General features: G+C 34.2%; 1 non-coding gene and 1 pseudogene across 1 annotated transcript; both read left to right on the top strand.

Annotated features, from left to right (window-relative positions):
- The window catches only part of LOC101585152, a 31,815-nt pseudogene that overhangs the window by 2,414 nt on the left and 8,682 nt on the right, over positions 1-20,719 (top strand).
- LOC111816223 lies at positions 18,900-19,006 on the top strand. Its single transcript, XR_002820672.1, has one exon. It is a non-coding gene; the product is annotated as a U6 spliceosomal RNA (small nuclear RNA).

The following is a 20,719-nucleotide window of genomic DNA, read 5'->3' as shown; positions in this document are numbered from 1 at the left end:
ACTGTATCTCTCAGTATATGATATTAGAGATAAAATATGCTTCACCAAGTTCTAGTGAATGAACCCATTAGAAATAGCTGGCTCTTTCTTTGGATTGTTGCTAATGAAAAGGGAATTACAATCATCATAAAACAGGATGTTTTGGTAATTGAAATGTTTAAAAACTCTCCAAATTTCACAAAGACATTACTTACCTGGTTTGTTTGTTACATTGGATGAAAGAATTAGAGGAATAGAGAAATTATGTCAAAGGAAATGTTCTTATTCACAATGAGTTTTAAGTAGAGAGACTGCAGATGCTGTTGATACTCCGGTCTAATTGCTTGCATACACTCGCAGGTGGAGAAAATGCTAACTTTTGCCACTTAGGATGTTTGTTTGGTAGCAAAGCAAAATACATTATCCTTCATTTATAAAGAGAATTTGCAGAGTAGCATCAATTAATTGAGGAAAATTAATTGAAGCTTTAAATTTTTTCTCAAATGGAAACATTTGTGCAACTTAATCATTGGGGGTCAGATCTAAAATTCTTTAAATAATATTTATGTACTCTATGTTATTTACTGTATGTATACTTTGCAGATTTATTCATTATATATTATATATCATTTAATACATAGAACTACACTATCTAGAGATATAGGTAAACTTATATAGGTATAATGGATCTTTTGAGCAGAATTACTTTGCATTTATCTGAAACTTTTAAATGTCTGCACACATTAAGCAATTGTTTTTCTACTGACAATATTATCTTTGAAGTTCAGTTTCTAATACTGTCCATATCAGAAGACAGAGTAAAATAGCAACAAGTAAGAGTGGGGGGCTTTACATGGTGGGTTAGTTATTAAATATGTGCAATAAAATCGAATTTATTATACAGAAAGACAATCTCATAAAAATCAGAGTAAAGGAATAATTATTTTCAGTACTTATTATCTTTCCACTTTTTGGATTAAACATACAATTTCCCCGTTCCTGTGAGTCAAAGTTGCTGGAACGTGAATCTGTGGCACTTCTAAAACCCCAACTCCGGTGTGCTACCGCTCCTGTGCACAGCGGTACTGGGGCCCCTTCCTTTATTCTCTTAACGTCAAATCCTTGAATTCTATGGTGTATCAGGAGAAACTTGCCGTCATACGTATCTCCACCCCAAATTCCTAGAAATGTTTTCAGTTTCTTTACAAAATTTCTCTCCACATGAAGAGAGGCTGGATTTTTCTAAAACAAATTTCAATTTAACTCTGAAATCTTTTAGAAAAAATAAAAAAAAAAAAAAACTCCTAACATTGTAAGTGGAAAGACAGTTGAATAGTCTAATGCCAATTAAGTTAAATTGTATATTTGTTAGTGCATTTCAATTCCACTGAATTATTGGTCTCAGATGTTTAAAGCTATTTATAGCTCAAGGCTGTTTTAAAATATGCACCATGTGCGTGAGCGCTCACACACACACACACACACACACACACACAAACACACCCATAATTCTAAAAAATTCAGTTGAATAAAATATCATTGAGAAAATTTCATGTTGTGGCCAATTGTTTATCTCAATTTGACTTTCTTTTTTGTGCCACTGAAGACAGGCATCAGTGGTACTCTACAGTGAGCGATATCCCTAGGCATTTTCATTTAAATACTCTTAAATTTGAGACAAGGTCGCTAGACTGCCCAGGCTGGAATTGAATTTATAATCCTCCTGGCTCCCACGCTCAGAGACGTATGCCACCACACCCAATTTTGACTTACATATTTAAACTAATATAGTGAGTTTTGAAAATTGTAGCGAAGTGCACTTAACATATAAATAAATAACAGAATATATTTTCTCATAAAATTGTTCAGCCACTTTATAATAGAAATCTACTATAATTTGAAATATATTTTTGCTGATGTTAATGAAAATAAAATTAGATTATCCATCAACTCATACCTCAAAACAGGATTAAAAACTAAACTTGAATATTTAAAGAACAAACTTGTTTATATCAATCAGAAGTAATTTTTATTTTGCCTTTCTGAGAAATGATCTAAACACTCAATCATTTAGAAATAGAGATTATAATTAAAACACTATGCAATTTAATGTTAATCAGAAATTACATGAGATACAGTAGTAGGTGAAAAATTCAAATGACTTCCACATAGCAGAAGTAAAGCTGAGAGCTGTCTTTTAATAAAGGCCATTTTGCCTGGTAGGAAAAGATTGTTAGTTGTAAAAAGAAACCTTTTAAACTAATATGATGAGGTGCATGTAAAAATTAATATTATGCTCTAATGTTCTCCCTAGTGAGTAGCCTAGGTTGATTTATTCATTTAGGTAATTATGTTCAGCAATATTAGTAATTCACTGTTAAATTGAATTTGGAGAACACACAATAAATTGAAACTGTAGTCATATTTCTTTCTTACTGTGTAACAAACAGAGATGTATTGATGTAAGTTCTGAGTGTACTACATAAGTTAAATTCCCTAGACTGCAATTTGATCAAAAAGCTTTAGACATTTACTTGAGCTATATTAGACGCCTGCCATTGGATGGCAGTAAAATTCTACATCAATCACTTCAACCAAAGGGAAGCTGGAAAAATAATGGGACTTTTCTTTTATTATTTAACAGCAGAATGCTGATTTAAAAGAGAAAGCTCAGGGGGTTGTGTATAATGTAGCAATGGCAACTAATTTTTTACAACTGTTTTCTTCTCCCCTTCATTTAAAGGGAGATGCAATTTTGGAAGAATCATTTACGATGTTTAGTCACACCAAATGAGATGATATTCTTGCTTTTCTTTCAGGTAATAAAATTAAGTTTATATTTTAAAAGAAACCCATAAAAGGGAATTAACAAAAATGTAATATTAGAACCTATCTTTTGTTTTGTTTGCCGATTTCAAAGTATGCTTGCTTTTTTGTTGTATTAAGTACTTTAAGGACGGCATTGCTTAAAAAGCTATGAACATCACAATTTGTAACATTTATTTAGACACTGAAGCAGGAAAATCAAAACTTCAAGTCAATAAAGGTTGCTAAAATGATGCTAGGAAGATTTTTTTCTTCTTTTCAAGAGAGACCTTAAAGTTAGTTCTTGTCTTTCCCTGAAAACAGTCCATACTTCCCCTTGAGCTTTTAAGGACAAAGTTGAACAATTCTGATCTTATTTAACTTACATTTATTGAAGAAAATTTTAGAGGAGGACAAGTCTGAAGAAAAAACATTGTCACCTTACACATGTTATGTTTATCACATGAAATCAATGGGAATAAATAGCACAAAGAGCAAGTAAAATGAGATATGTCTTAGTTTCTATGTCACATAAACAAGAGTGTGTTCTTTTATTCTTCCCTTCATTTAGATTTTTATGTGGTTAGAAGTTGATATCTTCAATTACAATTTATTTGGCAATAAAATGAACCAATTATTCTTAGGAAATATTTAGGTGGTCTAACACAATCTGAAGGCAATTAATCAGGATTTCCTGGGATCAAACCACAGACTTCCCTGCTATTTATCTTCTTTCTGACTTTATGTGTAAAGACTATTAAAAGTTTATAGTCTTCCAAAGATCATATTAGGCATTAAAATTCAGGCATCTCATTCTTGCCTCAAAGACTGTTAGAAGAAAAGAAAATAAATGGGTTATCATGAATCCATTCTCATCATGAGGAGTGTAAAAGCACGCACAGTGGAACAATATTCATTTATTTTTATGACAATGCTTCAGAAGAGAAAAGAGGAAGTGAAATAAACCTAAAGATATGTAGTATTATTACTTCAATGCACAGGGAATTAGCAAGGATGAAATGAAATGCCTCCACATGCTACAAAGGATATACTGAATGTGTGTGTATGAAGCGTTATGATCTTGCAGGTCATGGATTATTGAGTTAGTAAGTTTATCTCTGAGGAAAAGTTTTGACTTAGTAACAATTTAAACTGATGTAAACAGAAATTTTAAAGGTCCCATTGTAACATTTGGTCAAAATAAAAAAGACACTTGCATGTTGTCCTCCATGTGCCATTTCCAAATAACACATGGATTAACAAACACAAAGTTAAATCTCAAATATTTACAGATAGGGCTTAAAACAAGAACATAACCAGTTAAACATTTCAAATTCATATATTTTATACTTATATACATGATTCAAGACAAAACCATTTGTTTTGATGGAGTACAAAATTGATTGATGACCTAATCTTAGTATTGATTACTTATTATATAAATTCACACAATAAACAGATTTTACACTGAATTTGAAGAAAGCATTTGAAAAATGTCTGACTTATGAAAGATAAATTTTACTGTTTTACTGTCTTTTAATTAATCAACAGTTACCTTTGGTTGTATAATATTAAAACATGAAGATATCTAGTTTAAGCACTGACAAGTGTCTCCTTAAGTTTAAAAATGAAAATACCCATCTAGAAGTCTACAAATATTATAAAAATTACCAGATATATATTCAGTTCATTTATAAATAGAGCTATTTATATTAAATATTGAAATGGTGCACACATGCACGAAAAGGTTGGGTAAGTCTATTTGGCATTCACAGTATGACTTAGATTCTTCGGATGCATAATCATTCCATGTTATTAAGCCTGTACTTAAGTGCACACAATCTGGAGCTAGCATTCTTCAGTCGTAATATTGGCCCCACACTAACTGTGTGACATTGAGAGGTTCATGTAGTCAATCTGCACCTTCATTTTGCTTCTCTTTAAATATAGAAAATAATATACCTCATTATTTAGTTGCAGTGAGATAAAAATTTTTATATTTTAAGAGAATATTATATGAAAGTCTGAGAGCTCAATTGTAATAGTTATATGCCAGGAGAACAAAGGATAAACACCAGGTGTCAGCAATCAAAAAATCCATAAACTAAAGAAGGAGATAGAGTAGCATTTTGAGCTATTTGGGTGAAAGTCACAAAGAGACATGAAGACATTTGGTTCACTATGCTCACAGACGTGGATGGGAGACGTACAGTGCAGTTAAGTAAAAGAGCAGCGCTCTGGTCAAAATACAGATGGAATCAGGGATATAGACTACACAGGTATCATTGATGGAGATTTCACAACAGAGGAGCAAATCTACAAGAAGCAGAGTTTTAAAACAGGAATCAGTGAAAGGAGTTGGAATGTAAGACCTATAAACAGGGGGAACAACCTTGGAAAAATATCAAAAACAAGAATCTATGTGCAATTCCACATGATATAAACATACAATGCATATAAAAATAAACATTCTTGAATTCTTAGAGATTTAAATTTAACAAGAAAGAATAGAATTCTATATGGATGTATCACATACAGAATAATAATTTGATTTCTTTTGTTTGCTATGAAGATTTTCCAGTGAGGAAAATTAGGTTGAGCATTTATAAAAGATGACGTCTAAATTTTAAATCTAAAAGCACAAATAAAATATTGAATGGATGATTCACCCCTTACACATAGGAAAACGACCTATCTGGATTAACACCATATCTTGCAGTACAAATGCACCAAAAATACTACACTTGGATCCTAATATTATCAATAACGTTGTATTTTTAAAGACTAATTATTTAAAAATAATTAAAATTTTATTAGTTTAGCAACAAGCTATATAATAACTAAACATTGGCCCAAAAAGGCAAACTGTACAAATTTATTACTCTTTAAAATTAAAAGGACAAATTTTAAAGTATTATAAAACCAAAAATAAAGATCCAAAAGAATAAAAATCTATTACTAGAGAGAAAAAATGGAGTGGGAGAAAAAAGTTCTGAAAAATAAATCAAAGAATATGTAAAAGAATAACACTCCCAAAGGCAAAATGAAATTTTTCTTTTGGTTGAAGAAGTGTGTAATTCATATTAATTACTCAATGGAAAAAAAATAGGCTAAAATCTCCTAGCACTTATGAAAATATCTTGGAAAAGGGAATTGAACATGTTTGTGTAAAAAAACAACAAAGAAAAATAAAACAGAAAGTAGAAAACTGTTAAATAAATACATTAACTCTAAAGAGAAGAATCACGATAAAGTATTAATTATAATGATAACTACAATTGGTATGAAAATAAAGATTAACATGTTCATCAAAATATCAAAATTGATTATGGAAAAAGCCACAAATTATCCAAGTAAAAGATGAAGGAAATTAAGTTTACAAGGAAAGTAAGAAACATACCTTGCAGAATGACTTTCTTATATTTAGAATTTATAGAAATTGCTCTTTGGCTGGTGTGTGTGGGGTGTGTGTGTGTGTGTGTGTGTGTGTGTGTGTGTGAAACATTTATTTTTACTCACCCTGAACACTTCTAATGGTATAATTTATGAAAGTATTTTGAAGTAAATTTCAGTAGTTCATGAGTAACGCATGTAGATATTTTTGAACCACACAGTGTTCATAGAGTTAATGAACATGTTGGATAGTTTACTTTTTAATATTGGTAATTCTGAATGCATATGAAGTTTACTGGAATTAATTTTAAATTTCAGGTTAAAGTTTTTGTGCTGCACAATTTTTAAACAAATATAGTCGACAGTAGACCTGAAAATTTACATCAATATGCAGTATAAATGCCTAGAGATGTTTGAAGACAAAGCAACACATTCAGAAGTCCTATGATTCACAGTTTGTGCACTTAAAAAGGCCAGAACATGCTGATATGGAGAGCTAAAGAAATACTTCTTTTCATATTAAAATATAGCTTTAGAAAAGACAAATGTATTCATTGTTGTGAAATTTCAAAGCAAAAATGATACAATTATATAAAAAAGCAAAAAGAGAAAAGCAAAAAATTCACATAAACACACACACACACACACACACACACACCAGGACTACAAAGGACCAAGAATCAAAATAACACCTAATATTTTGTATGCACACTTGAATTGAGTAAGCAACGACACATTATCGTCAATGTCCTGAGGAAAATTATTTTGAATTTAAGTTCCTTACTTATATATTTATAACTCTCTATATGTTTGTGTCTTTCTCCATGTGTGTATGTTTCTGTTAAAGCTTGTATTTAGATGTCCCCTCAAAGCCCCATGCTCATAGGTTGGTCTTTGCAGAGGTAGCTGGATGTAGGGTGTGTGAATATGGATTAAGGGTATATGGTAACTAAATAAAATCACTGATTGGGTTATCTTAGTTCTGGGTGTGGATATTGGGAAGATTCATCCTTTTTTTCTGTTTTCTTTTTGTATTTAGGATAGGGTATACAGGGTCTCACTGCATAGATTAAACTCATAATGATCCTCCTCTTTACTGCCTCCCAAGTGCTGGGATTAGAGGGTGCGGGCCACCACACCCTATCTCAATGCCATCTCAGTGTGTTCCAGGGGCAGGGCTGGCAAAGCAGGCCTGAGCATCCAACTCCTAGCCCCTACATCTGCCTAAGCAGTCACTTTAATCCACTGAGCTATTTGGTTGGCCCTGAGAATATCCATCCTGACTGTGGGTGGCACCACCTGATAGGTCTGTAGCTTGATGTAATGAAAGGGAAAGGAAGGCTTGCTGCTGCCTGCTTCTTGCCTCCCATGCCATGAACTGTTCCTCTGCCATGTTGCCCTGCCTTGGAGACAACTGTCTGCAGATTGATTTCTTTTCAAATTGTAAGTCAAAATAAATTTATCCTCCTTTAACTTGTAGATGTTTTGTATGTTGTGTTAGCAACAAAGAAACGACTTAGACAACCTACATATTTTACTATCATCTATCTATCTATCTATCTATCTATCTATCTATCTATCTATCTATCTATCTGTTTGTCCGTCTGTCTACCCATCTATTATCTATCATCTATTTATGTAAACAATTTTTAGAAATGCTAAGTGTGGAAGGCTCTTTAACAAAAAAAAGTAGTATGTATACTTCCACATAATCTTACAGTTTTATAAAATATGAACATTTCCAATTAAGAGATGACATTAATACTCCTTGTCCTTGAACTTGGAAAGGAGTTTTTTATAGCCATGATGAACAGAATAAGTAGAGGTGACATGTGCTAACATTGAGATAGATAGCATTAGAAACTTTGCATGGTACAAGTATATACCATTGTCACAAATAAGCTTTTACACTTTACTGAAATACAAGAATCCTGAAAAGGGGTTGGAGAGATGGCTTAGTAGAATAAGTGCTTCCCTGGTAAGCTCAAGGGCCTGAGTTCAATCTCTGGTTCTGCCAAAAAAAAATCCTGGAAAGATTACCAGATTATGGAGGCACTAGTTTCACTGTGTATAATCCTCTGACACTCATAGCAGAATGTGCTATTAGAAGGTATAACCAGTCTGAGGTGAGGCATGGGGCTTGTGCCTTTGATTGGTGTTTTCTCCTACTTCTCTTCCTCTTAGTAAATGCTGCGAGCAGCATTGCCCCACTATGCCTTTGTGCTATGGTTTCTCCCTGAGCCAGCCGGCCATGAATCGAACCCTCCAAAATTGGTTGCCAAATAAATTTCATCTTTAAATTGTGTGCATCACATCTTTTTTTCTCAGCAATTGAAAAGATAATCAATACAGAATATTGGTATTGGAGGAGAACATTGATTAGAATTCAGAGGTCCTAGGTTCCAGGCTATATGAGGATATGGAAAGATTAGGAGATGTGAATGACAGAATCCCTAGAATGTGGTCTGTACAAGTTTATGGATGATTCAGAAGACCAGAATACTGACAGGAATGCATACAGCAAAGCCCAGGGCATAATTTTTCAGTTGAGAGAAATGACTCTATGAAGAATTATTTTGCAGGTTCTTTGGGACCCATTCTGACAATGGCATTGTTTTCACTTAGCCCATGTCTTCAAACGTAGTGTGAGACTGAATTTAAACCCTAATTGATCTAGACGAAGAAATGTCAAGCTGTCCAGTGTTCAGGGTATGACATGACTACCACTGGCTGCCTTTAGCCTGATGGGTAGTGAGATTTATCAGTAAAAAGAAGAGGAGAGAGATTTTAAAATCTTAAGTCTAATGCAAAAGAAACCAAATGCAAAGCTAGTTTCATAGTTACTGAAGAGAGTGGCAACATTAAAAAGAAACCAAATACACTGAATAGGGATTAGAAGAAATATGTGTTGAGAAAATGTCAGAAATCAGTAAGATGCTACCCACAACAGGTTCAAGAGTAGGTAAATGCGAAACATTTTGTTTGAGAAATAAGTCTGTGGGACATCTAATCAAAAAGGGTCTCCTAAAAATAGTGTTCTGGGATTTAATTTTCTGTATTCAGCTATCGAGACTTTCAGAGGCTGCCATGACCATGACCAAAATAGGCCTGGCTACTGCTTGTGATAACAGAAGACCTTGGTATCATCCATGTGACGAAGTTCCTTTCCTAGCAGGCAGAAAGTACGAGTTGTAGGGTAATAGAAGTATCTGCTCAAGTTCAAAGAAAAAAAAAAATGCCAGAGAAACCAAGGGATGTGCCTCTGAAGGACAGTATGCACAACTGTGAATTAAAGTTGAAAATATAGTGGAGAATATATGTAATGATTTGATTCTCTTTTATTTTTCTGGTCCTTCTTCTTGGAATGAGAATATTTGCCATCTACCATTGTAGGTTGGGAAAAAGTAACTTGCTTTTTAAGTTTTGTAGGAGTGCATAGCTAAGTGCAGGCTTTGAGTCTCAGAGGAGGTTTGGGTTTATACTGTTGACAAATATTGGAACAGTTGAGATTTTTTTAGAATGTACTTTAGTGCAGGGTCTACAGGGTCTCACTACACAGATTGACTCATAGTGATCTTTCAGTCTCTCAAATGCTGGGATAACAGGCGCACGCCAGCATGTCCAGTCTCAATCACCGTCTCCTGTCCCCTGGGGATGGGGCCAGTATAGCAGGCCAGGGATTGAATCTCAGTCCCTGCATCTGTCCAAGCCAGTGCTTTAATCTGCAGAGCTATCTGATAACTAAGATTTTGGAGAAGAAATTAGTGCATTTTCTTTTATAAACAGGATAGTTACATCATGTTAGGCAGAATTAAGTCTTTGTTATTGTGTGCATTTGGGATAAAGTAGGGTTTAAGGAGATGTATTTACATATCAAATTGACAAGGGAAGGAATGTAATAGCTGATTGTCTACCTCAATGGATTAAGAGACTTCATTGAATGTGATATTGGATAAACCAGGCACTCTACCCATCAAAAATTAATCCATTGACTTTCATATGCTGTTAGGAGACAGGGCCCAGTTCAAGGTGAGCACTTAGAGCATGCCTTTAAGGGCATATTTCTTGTTGATGTTCTTCCTCTGGGCTGTACTTCTTGGCCACCATAAAGTGCGTAGCGTTGCTTCACTGTGTTCTTCTGTCCTGATGTTCCCGCACTGAAGCCAGCCAGCCGAGGCCTGGACTGCTCTGAGGTTGTGAGCCAAGTGAGCCTCTCCTTTACGTTGTGGGTCCTGGGTAATTTTTCTCAAAAACAGAAAAACTGATGAAGGCAACCATAATTAAAAGCAAAATCAAGGTGTTTGAAAGAAAATATTTGAAAAAAATGAGACAAATATTCATATGTAATTTTGAAAAAAAAGATCAGAAAAGTTAGTAGAAAACTAGAAATGAGATTTTCAAATGGACAAATTCAGACATGACCAAGTCACAAAATAGTAATAGTGAAATAAAAAATATGCACAATTCAATAAATACAAGGAATATGCAATTGTATTTCAGTATATACTATTTACAAAAATGAATTTAAGATTTATGATATCTAGTGTTGGTAAGGGGTGAGAATATGAAAGTCTTACACATGATTGCCTTTATGAGCACATCCTATGCAATTTTCTTAAACTTTAAAATATGAACATTTTTTATTTCAAGTGTTTTACTTTTAAAAATCTATAATACAGAAGTTTCTACATGTGCAGTTATCTATCCGTCCATATACAAATATATTAGAGCAATATTGACAAACCATTAGATTTTTAAAATAAATTCTAAATTTATATATGCCTATCCTTAAATTCTAGCATATATATAAGACAAAACATAACAGCAAAGAAAGCAATAACTAAATGAAATATGTTAAATGTGTTCATATAGATAGATGAAACATATATTTGATGAAATACATATTAGTGATGATAAAATTACTCTTTATAAAACTTGATATATTATGAATATCTATGTGTGTGCATATATACATATATATATTATATATATTTAAAAACACTTGGAAAGATACATATCAATCCATGTATTATTGAAATATAAACTTGTGGGGGTAACATAAGTAGTATATAAATTGCTCCATTTTTATTAATGTGGCTTAGTGCTTAAATTTTCAAAGTGTGAATTTATATGTGCATGCATTGTGCAATTTGTTTCAATTAAAATAGGAGAAAGCAAAATTCTAAAACTTCACTAAGGATTGAGAGAACAGGTTATCTTTGCTTGATGCCCTGGGACAGCTTTAAAATGACAGAAATAGCTACTAAAACTCTCGCACATACAAGCTACTAAAGTGAGGTACATTCTTAATTGGGAGCTGATTTAGAGTTGTTGGCATAGGATCCTGGTTCTCTTCCATGTCACCTCTCCAACTGGCAAAGTTGGATATTTCACTAGAACAGCTTCAGAGTAAATGAACTTCGTGGATGGTGATTGATATATTCAGAAAATACTCAGAGAAGCTGAAAAAATAAGAGTACAAGTCAGAAAAATGGAGTAGGTATTTCTGTGGCTTTCTACTACAGTGTAGAAAAAAAGAGTTTGAGTGCTACAAAGTTAGAAGTGTTTTACACAAAGCTCAGATTCTGTACAGAAATTTCAGAAAACTATACATTAGAAAGAAAATCTATATACTGAGAAGAAAAGATTTATAGTATGGCTAGGGGTAAAATGCAGAATATCATCATAGCAACGTTAAAAAACCAGGGTAGTGCATGATCAATGAAATGAGCTGGTAATGTCTGCTAAGATGAATGCTGACAAACATCAGAGCAAGATGGAATAGTCCATGCTATAAACATGTCACTGAAATTCATAATAGCATTTTACTACATTTATAAAGTAATAAAAGTATATTTTTCATTGGCAAGACAAATAGTTATTAGAAGCATGCTAATCTAGATATTGAAATTAACAAAGAAAACAGTTCTTAAAAGTATGTTCCAAAACTTGGAGAAGAAAGTACTTAAAAGATAAGTTTAGAACTCTATTTCTAATATTTTCAAATTAGAAATGTCCTTGTAATATTACAAAGAGAATGTATCCAATATCAATATTCACGAAGACGTGATTTTTCTAAGGTCTCTTATCTCATTTGACTTTATGTTATAAAAAAACATTTGGCTCTTTCTTATCTGTCTGTCTCTCTGTCTCTCTCTGTCTCTGTCTCTGTCTCTCTCTCTTTCTTTCATGTGTTTAGTACAGGGTCTGCAGGGTCTCACTACACAGATCAGACTTGCAGTGACAGTCCTGTTTTCAGCCTCCTAAATAATGGGATTATCGGTGTGTGCCACCATGCTCTGTCTCAGTTCCTGTCTCGGTGCACCCCAAGGGTGGAGCCAGCATGACACGCCAGGGATTGAATTCCAGTCTCTGCTCCTGCCTAAGCAGGCACTTTAGTCCACTGAGCTATCTGGCTGGCTCTTGGAAATTTGTTTTTGTTTTTTAAATATTTTTGATGCATGGTCTTACTATGCATTTCAGACTTATAGTGATCCTTCTGTCTAAGCCTCCCTAATGCTGGGATTACAGGCGTGAGCCACTAGGCCCAGTTCCCTGGGCCAGCATGGCACACCAGGGCTTGCAGGCACTTACGCTGCCGAGCAATCTCTCTAGTCCTGTGTTGGTCTTTTCCAAGGAACAGTTAATGCTTAAGGTTTTTCTTTTCATTATCTTTTTCTTCTTTTTAGTTTCTTATAACATGTTTGTTGCTGATGACTTGCTTTGTTTTTTTAACTAATTTTGTGTGTTTATATCTGATAACCTAAACATATAATTTAAATAACATCTTAAATAAAGCAACCATTTTTTTTCTTTTCAAAGTTTTATTGATAAACATATAGCAATGAGACAGTTTCAAATCAAATCGAAAGTACAGTTTCAACAAATAATACACTGCATACATTCTTCTCAGTGGTTAATTGCTGTACAAGATGCAGACTTGTGATCCTACTTACAAACACCATTAGAAAAAATCATTCTATTCATTAAGAGAATGCAACTATATATCTATCTCAACCACTTTGAATACACAGATACAAAATGGACATTCATAGTTATACCCCAATTTTTTTTAAGTTCCGTTGTTGAATATTATAGGTGTGTAAACTCAGCAAAGTATTCTAAAAGAGTCCAGTAGCCCATAATACCATTGGGTCTTCTGTTTAACTGGCAATGTCAGAAATTATTGACCTGAGTCCCCCACAGCTCAACATAACAACATGGCTTTACTTCCTATATTTCATCTTCATACTTTTCTACTGGATGGTTAAGACCAAGGTAACGCAGGACCTGTGCAACAAGAGTTGTAGCTTTTAAAGCAACCATTTTTGAACTCCTATTACTTTCATTAATGAAATGTTGTAATGTTTCTAATGTTTTTTGTTTGTTTGTTTTGTTTTTGGTGGAACCAGGGATTGAACTCAGGCCCTTGCACTTTCCAGGCAAGTGCTTATTCTGAGTCATCTCCCCGGCCTTCTAATGTTTTTTGGGTGTTTTTACTTTATGTTCTTTATTTAAATAAAAAAATAATATAAAAATGAAAAAAAATGCTACTTCATAAAGGTAACAAGAGTTTGGTGCTATGGACCAGCTTGATGAAGTACAGAGCTTCTACTAAGCTATATCCCCGGACTACAATAACTAATATTAATAAATTGGCACAAGAATAAATCAGCAGTCTGTCCCAGGTTAACACACTTGTGCTGTAAGGACAGGCTACTCTTCCATTCAGTGTCAAGAGCTGAGACTAGCAAACAGCATGTGAAGTTCTGGTATCTCAAAGTAAGACAATATGGCAGTTGGGGGTTTGACTCATGCAAAGTCCTTCTAGCTCAGTAGTTGCAGTTAGCAGATAGTCAGGTGATTATTTAAACATGAACTTTGTCCACGTGTTTTTCCAAAAATACACTGCTCCTCAATTCTTTTTTTTTTTTAAATGAATTTAGTGTAGTGTCTACAATGTCTCACTATACAGATCAGACTAGTAGTGATCCTCCTGTTTTCAGCCTCCCAAACGCGGGGATTACAGGCATGTGCCACCATGCCCAGTCTCAATCACCATCTCAGCGTGCCCTGGGGGCGGGGCCGGCACAGCATGCTTCAAATCGAAGCCCAGTGTTTCCTGCATCTGCCTAAGCAGGCACTTTAATCTGCTGAGCTACCTTGCTGGCCGGCCTTGGTAGTAATAATAGTAGATTCTATTAGTAGAATCTAACAGTAGATTCTATTAATCCTCTAAAAATAGGCATCTATAGGCCTCAACCGGATAAATAATTCCAATTCTGGAACTTTTATCCTTTAGTCCTAGAAATTCTAATCACATTTGGTAAGTGTTACGTAATGCAACAAATGGGTCAGCCAAATGCTGTTCATATTTTAATTATGTACTTGAATCAAAAACTTCAAATTAAATCGTAATTATGTAAATATTGTCACTTTAACAAACTACATTTAATTTTTTATTTTTTCAGGGTTCTTAGGATGAACTAATAAATTTCTTCACATTTTAATGATTAATTAATTAATTAATTAATTTGATACAGGTTCTTACTATGGAGCTCAGACTCCGTGTGACCCTCTTGTCTCAGCCTCCCTCGTACTGGAATTACAGGAGAACGTCACATGCCTGGTTTTGGTGACCAGCATGGCTCACACTGGAGTTCTGGGGCTAGCGCAGCAAGTGATGCTGGGGATTCAACCTGGATCCTTGTGCTTGCGAGGCAGGCACTTAAACCACTAAGCTATCTCCCTAGCCCTCAATTCATATTTTAATATTTTTATTTCCTTTTAAAGCATGTTACCCATTTTTGCATATGTGCTATTTAATAAATATTTATTTCTGGGGCCAGGGTGATATTCAGTGTTCTAAGCACCTGCCTGGCAAGCACAAGGACCCAGGTTTGATCCCTGGTACCACATGCCCTGCCAGTCATCAAGACTGGGTGTGGTGGAACATCCCTGTAATCCCAGTGCTGGGGAGGCTGACACAGGAGGATTGCTATGAGTCTGAACTGTGTAGCGAGACCCTGTACCACATACATAAATTTTAAGAAAAATTCTGTATAAAATGTATATCAGTATATGCTAACCTTTTTTTAACCAATATTACTAACCATAATGCTTTGAATAATGGATCAAAAGCTCAACTTTAATAAGTTTCTATTAAACAGTTTTTATATTTAATTCTCTTTTATGAATAAATATGATTTCTATTGCCAGCCTGTCATGTCATGATTATTTATTTATCTATTTTTTTAAAGTACTTAGTACAGGGTCTTACTGTGCAGCTAGGACTCTTCATGATCCTCCTGTTTTCAGCCTCCCCAGCACTGGGAATACAAGCTTGCTCCACCATGCCCAGTCTCAGTGCTCATAGAGTGTGGGGCTGGGGCCGGCACAGCGGTGGTGCCAGGGATTGAACCTCAGTCTCTGCACTTGCCTAAACAGGTGCTTAGTCTGCTGAGCTATCTCGTTGTCCCTCATGTCATGATTATATTAGTTAGATTTAAAAAAAAAAAACATTTTTAGAAGCAATGGCAAATCCTTGTTTCTATTCTTACTAGTCATGTTTTATAAATTATTACATTTTTGTTATTCTATAAAATTTAAGGCACTTTGTGAATTGTACAAATACCTTATTTCCATTGGAATTTTTATAGCTGTGAATCTCATACTGTCTCTCCCTCATGAAACACAATGTTTTTGCTGGAAATATTAGTACTTAAAAAAAGAAGTATAGGTACCTAAAGACTTGAAAGAAATGAACCAAAAGCAAACCAAATAGGAAAAAGTACATTTTGTACTTGAGATTGTTCCAAGAAATGAATATAAATTAGCAACGTAAGGTTTTTTTAAAAATGTTTTTAAAGTGAACACAAAATAGTATTAAAACAGAAAAATTTCAAGTGATACAGAATTTCACTTAAGTAGGTAATTTGCCCAGGTTCTGTAGAAGAAGAAGGAGGAGGAGGGGGAGGAGGAGGAGGAGGAGGAGGAGGAGGAGGAGGAAGAGGAGGAAGAGGAGGAAGAGGAGGAAGAAGAAGAAGAAGAAGAAGAAGAAGAAGAAGAAGAAGAAGAAGAAGAAGAAGAAGAAAAAGAAAGAAAGAAAGAAAGAAAGAAAGAAAGAAAGAAAGAAAGAAAGAAGAAAGAAAGAAGGAAGAAGGAAGAAAGAAGAAAGAAGAAAGACGAAAGAAGGGGAAGGGGAAGAGGAAGAGGAAAAAGATTTGCATTTCACAGTGTTCATTGTAATACATAGTGTTGTCTTCCAACTAGTTGTTCTTATTCCAGATATATGCATGCAAAATTGGAAGAAGAAAAGAATAATGAAATATATAAGAAATTAAGAAGAGAACAAGGTCAAAAATCAAACAAAGAAGACAAAACAATTTAAGCATTAACTGCTCCTTTCCATAGACAGTAAAATAAAATTTTGAAAGCAATAGTAGAGTTGACTGCTAGACACTACCTGAGTGCAATGGCTCCCATCTGCAATCCCAGGATTCTGGAGACTGAGGCAGGAAGATTACTTAAGTTTCAGGACAGCCTGGGCTACAGTGTCAGTTCAGGCACAGCATAGACTGCGTAGTAAAAAACTCTGTCTCAAAGACAAAACAAAAAGCAAAACAAAATCAAACACAAAACACCTAAACAATAGTTGGAGTAGAAAAGAGTTACATTTTATGAAACTTGTGTTTCACATTTTTCAAACTCAGGACCTTCTGTTCTTCCAGGCAGGCACTTAGGCTATTGAGTTATCTCCCTGTCCTGTGTTGCATATTTTTGAGAGAAGAATATGCTTCTTTGTAACATTTGTCTTGTGAAGTAGTCATATAGGAGAGCACTGGGTGTCTCACTTCAGAAGAAAAGTAATATTTTCATTCCCATTGAAGTTCTTGCTATAATAGTGGTGGGAGAATAATTATATCATAGAAAATTAGAGAATTAGGAATTTTTAATCAATTCCACATCCTTGCAGTTAATCAGCAGCAAATATGAAGAATCTATAGGGGAATCACTAAGTTATAAAATGTTTAATTACCAAAAATAGGAGTGCAGATAGTGAGGATGTAAAAAGTACTGAGCTGATTTTCAAGAAAGACTGATTTTTTTAGGTAAAAAAGATACATCTACAGCTATAGGTCAGAAAACAGGGATGTTTTCTGAAGATGTGAAGCAAAATGTAGAGAAATTTCAAGTGATACCAAGGCAACAAAGGCATGTTTTTGCTCTGGTACCATCATTATTTTTTATGGTCTTGTGATCCAATATTTAGTGTAAGTACTAATTCTTAGATGCACCTTCTTCCTAACTACCTCTGTGAAAACCTCGAACTCTAAAATGTGTAATCTATTGTTGAATTTGTCACTATTAATGTGTACATGATTTGTGCCAAATTCACAATTTTGTTTTGTATTAGATTTTGTTTGAATTAGAAGCATTTGTTTGCACATAAAAATATGTGAGAAGAAATATTTATATGACTCTCTTAAATACAAAGTGGTATACTCATGACTTTGAACTTTGCCACTGCTGAACACAGAGAAAAGTTAAATAATAGACCTTCAAGCCTTTTTATTGTATAGAAAATTTAGTTCATATGACATACATAGTTTATAGGAAGATCCATTTTTAACATAAGTATATTCCCTGATAGTATATTACTGAGAAAAGTTTAGAAGTATGGGTGGAAAAAATAATTTAGAGAGATAAAGTATAAGGTTTCATTTTAAAAAAGAGGTGGCTTAGCTCACTGTCTATCATTGCAAGAGACACTGAACATATGTGGCCAGTTGGAAAGATGTTATATTCCTTGCTATTTCTTGTGTAGAGCTCTAAAATCAATGTATATAGGAGAAAATGAGGGTACTCAAAATACTATCTCATTATCTATGTCACTTGAAACAAGAAAACATTCTATCAATTTTTTTATTAAACAAAAATAGTCAACATAATTTATATTCAATGTTAACTTGGGCAAGGAATAAGAGAAGCTTGTCTGAGCCTACTGACACTTGCATTCTCTTGACTGATAATTCCATGGCAGCCTGGTCTTGTGGTTTTCCCAGAGAACTTGTGTTACTTCTCTGTCTTTTCTATCACATCTTTTACCTAGGGGTGTTCACATAGGTTGGAAAGTAAAGTCAGTAAACTGTTCTTCAAAGAAGATGGATTTTTATAACTAAAGTCAATATAATTTGATGGGATTTTCACAATATAATGTCATAAATGTAGTCCTTGAGCAAGTATGTATTAATATGCAGTGTTCTGGAAAGTATAATTTTGATGGAGAAAATATAGTAAAATTTTCCCATGTACAAATTTTCTTTTTGCCTTTACTATGACACAAATATATAAGAAATAATAGGATATCCTAAGCAGATGCACCAGACTTACGATAAAAATGTGGAATAGTACTGATTCTCATAATATCTTCAGAAATTTGAAAAGTTATGAACTATTTCAAATAATAAGTCTATTTTTCCCCCATGGATATTTTTCTAAGCAAAATAGTGGCTTTTAAGTCTTTTTCATATGATGTTAAGACAAAAGTGGATGTAATTGAGTTTTTATTAATTTAGAGATAATCCCTTCATAATACTATTAAATGTAATAAGAAACCATTTATTATGGTTGGACAGCAACATTGATAATTATGAATTTTTCAGACATTCTTATTAGGCTTAATTCAGAGCCTAATTTGTCTTATTTAAATTTAATTTTACATGCTCGCTTCAGCAGCACATACACTAAAATTGGAACAATACAGAGAAGATTAGCATGGCCCCTGCACAAGAATGACATGCAAATTCGTGAAGCGTTCCATATTTTTAGAACTAAAAAACACTAGGTCCCCAAAATTTAAAGACCCAATCCAGAAATGGGCATCCGAGATGAACACACACTTCTCAGAGGATGAAATTAAAGAAGAGAATAAATATATGCAAAAATGCTCCACATCACTAGCCATCCGCGAAATGCAAATTAAAACAACATTGAGATATCATCTCACCCCAGAAAGAATGGCTATCATAAAGAAATCAACCAAAAACAAATGCTTGAGAGGCTGTGGGGAAAAAGGAACCCTCCTCCACTGCTGGTGGGAATGTAGACTAGTGCAACCGTTATGGAAATCAGTATGGAGACTCCTTAGAAAAGTTGAACTGGATATCCCATTTAAACCAGCTATTCCTCTCCTGGGAATTTTCCCGGAGGATCTGAAAACATCATATCATAGTGATATATGTGTGCTTATGTTTATAGCAGCACAATTTGTGATAGCCAAATCTTGGAAACAGCCAAGATGCCCATCACCTGAGGAATGGTTGAAAAAGATGTGGTATTTTTACACAATGGAGTATTATTCAGCTATTAAGAATGATAAACTGCAAGACTTTATATTGAAGTGGATGCCACTTGAAGATAAACTCATAAGTGAAATAAACCAGACACACATGTGTAAATATCATATAGTTTCCCTAGTATAAGTACTCAAAAGAAGAAATACAAATAGAAAGGTATAATACAAGTAAAAGGAAAGCAGGATCTCGAGGACTAACTAATCAAGATAGGGAAAGGAGAAGAGCTAGGAAACATGACAATGTCAAGCCATACAGTTATATGTAGAAGATGGGTAAGGCAATGATCCTGCAAATCTCCAGAAGATTTTTGAATCTAGCAGTTAGTTGGAAAGATTCTCACCCTGACTAACTATATATACTGATACCTGAGAAATAAGTAACTGCACTGCAAATGGTAGTCTGTAATAGTAGTTTCATGCTTGGAGTGCCTGTCATTCTGGTATTCTGAATACAGGCTGCTTGTCATGAAATTCCAGTTGCTGCTGTGCTGTCTCTCAAATACATAATTGTTCAAAAAGAAGGGGGTTTGAAAAAAGGCAAGAGACAGGAGATGGAATGTTGTGGGACTGTCCTGCTTCAAGGATGTATATAGTTAGATTTTTGGACTTATGTGTAAACATAAGAAATATATAATTGTTTATGCCAATTTTTAAAAATATATTCTAATTTTTAAATGTTTTTTTCACCATATTCTGTAGGAGCTTCAAGTTCAACATATCAATACTTGATGAAAATTATCTGTTCCATGTTATGCCTAAGATGTTGGATATTCAGACAGATAGTGAGGTTAAGCTTAACAGCGTAGGTTGTATGGTAATAACAATAAACTTCTCTTCTGGAGGGTTAACAACCTAAGTTTGCAGACCAAAATTAGAGAAAAAGGAGGGCCACAATAAAATCCAACATTTTGGCCCTTGTCTTCCAAGGTCAATTAAGACTCAGGACATATGAGACCTTGTACTGTGACGTCATGTAACTTGATAGTGTCCCAAATTTTCTGATCAAGGAGATTATGGGGCCAAAGAGGAAAGTGATCAATGATGTAGAGTGTGCCTCAGGAGAGTCACTTGGAGAGAAAACATTTCTCAGGTTTTCACAGAGAGCACATTGGCCAACCAATGGCCGTGACTCATCCATATGTCTGACACTGACAAAGGATCTACAATCTGAGGTACAGGATCTCA

The sequence above is a fragment of the Octodon degus genome, unplaced genomic scaffold, assembly GCF_000260255.1.
Source record: "Octodon degus isolate 3935 unplaced genomic scaffold, OctDeg1.0 scaffold00028, whole genome shotgun sequence".
Lineage (NCBI taxonomy): Eukaryota > Metazoa > Chordata > Mammalia > Rodentia > Octodontidae > Octodon > Octodon degus.
This window is presented reverse-complemented; position numbering and strand designations above follow the sequence as displayed.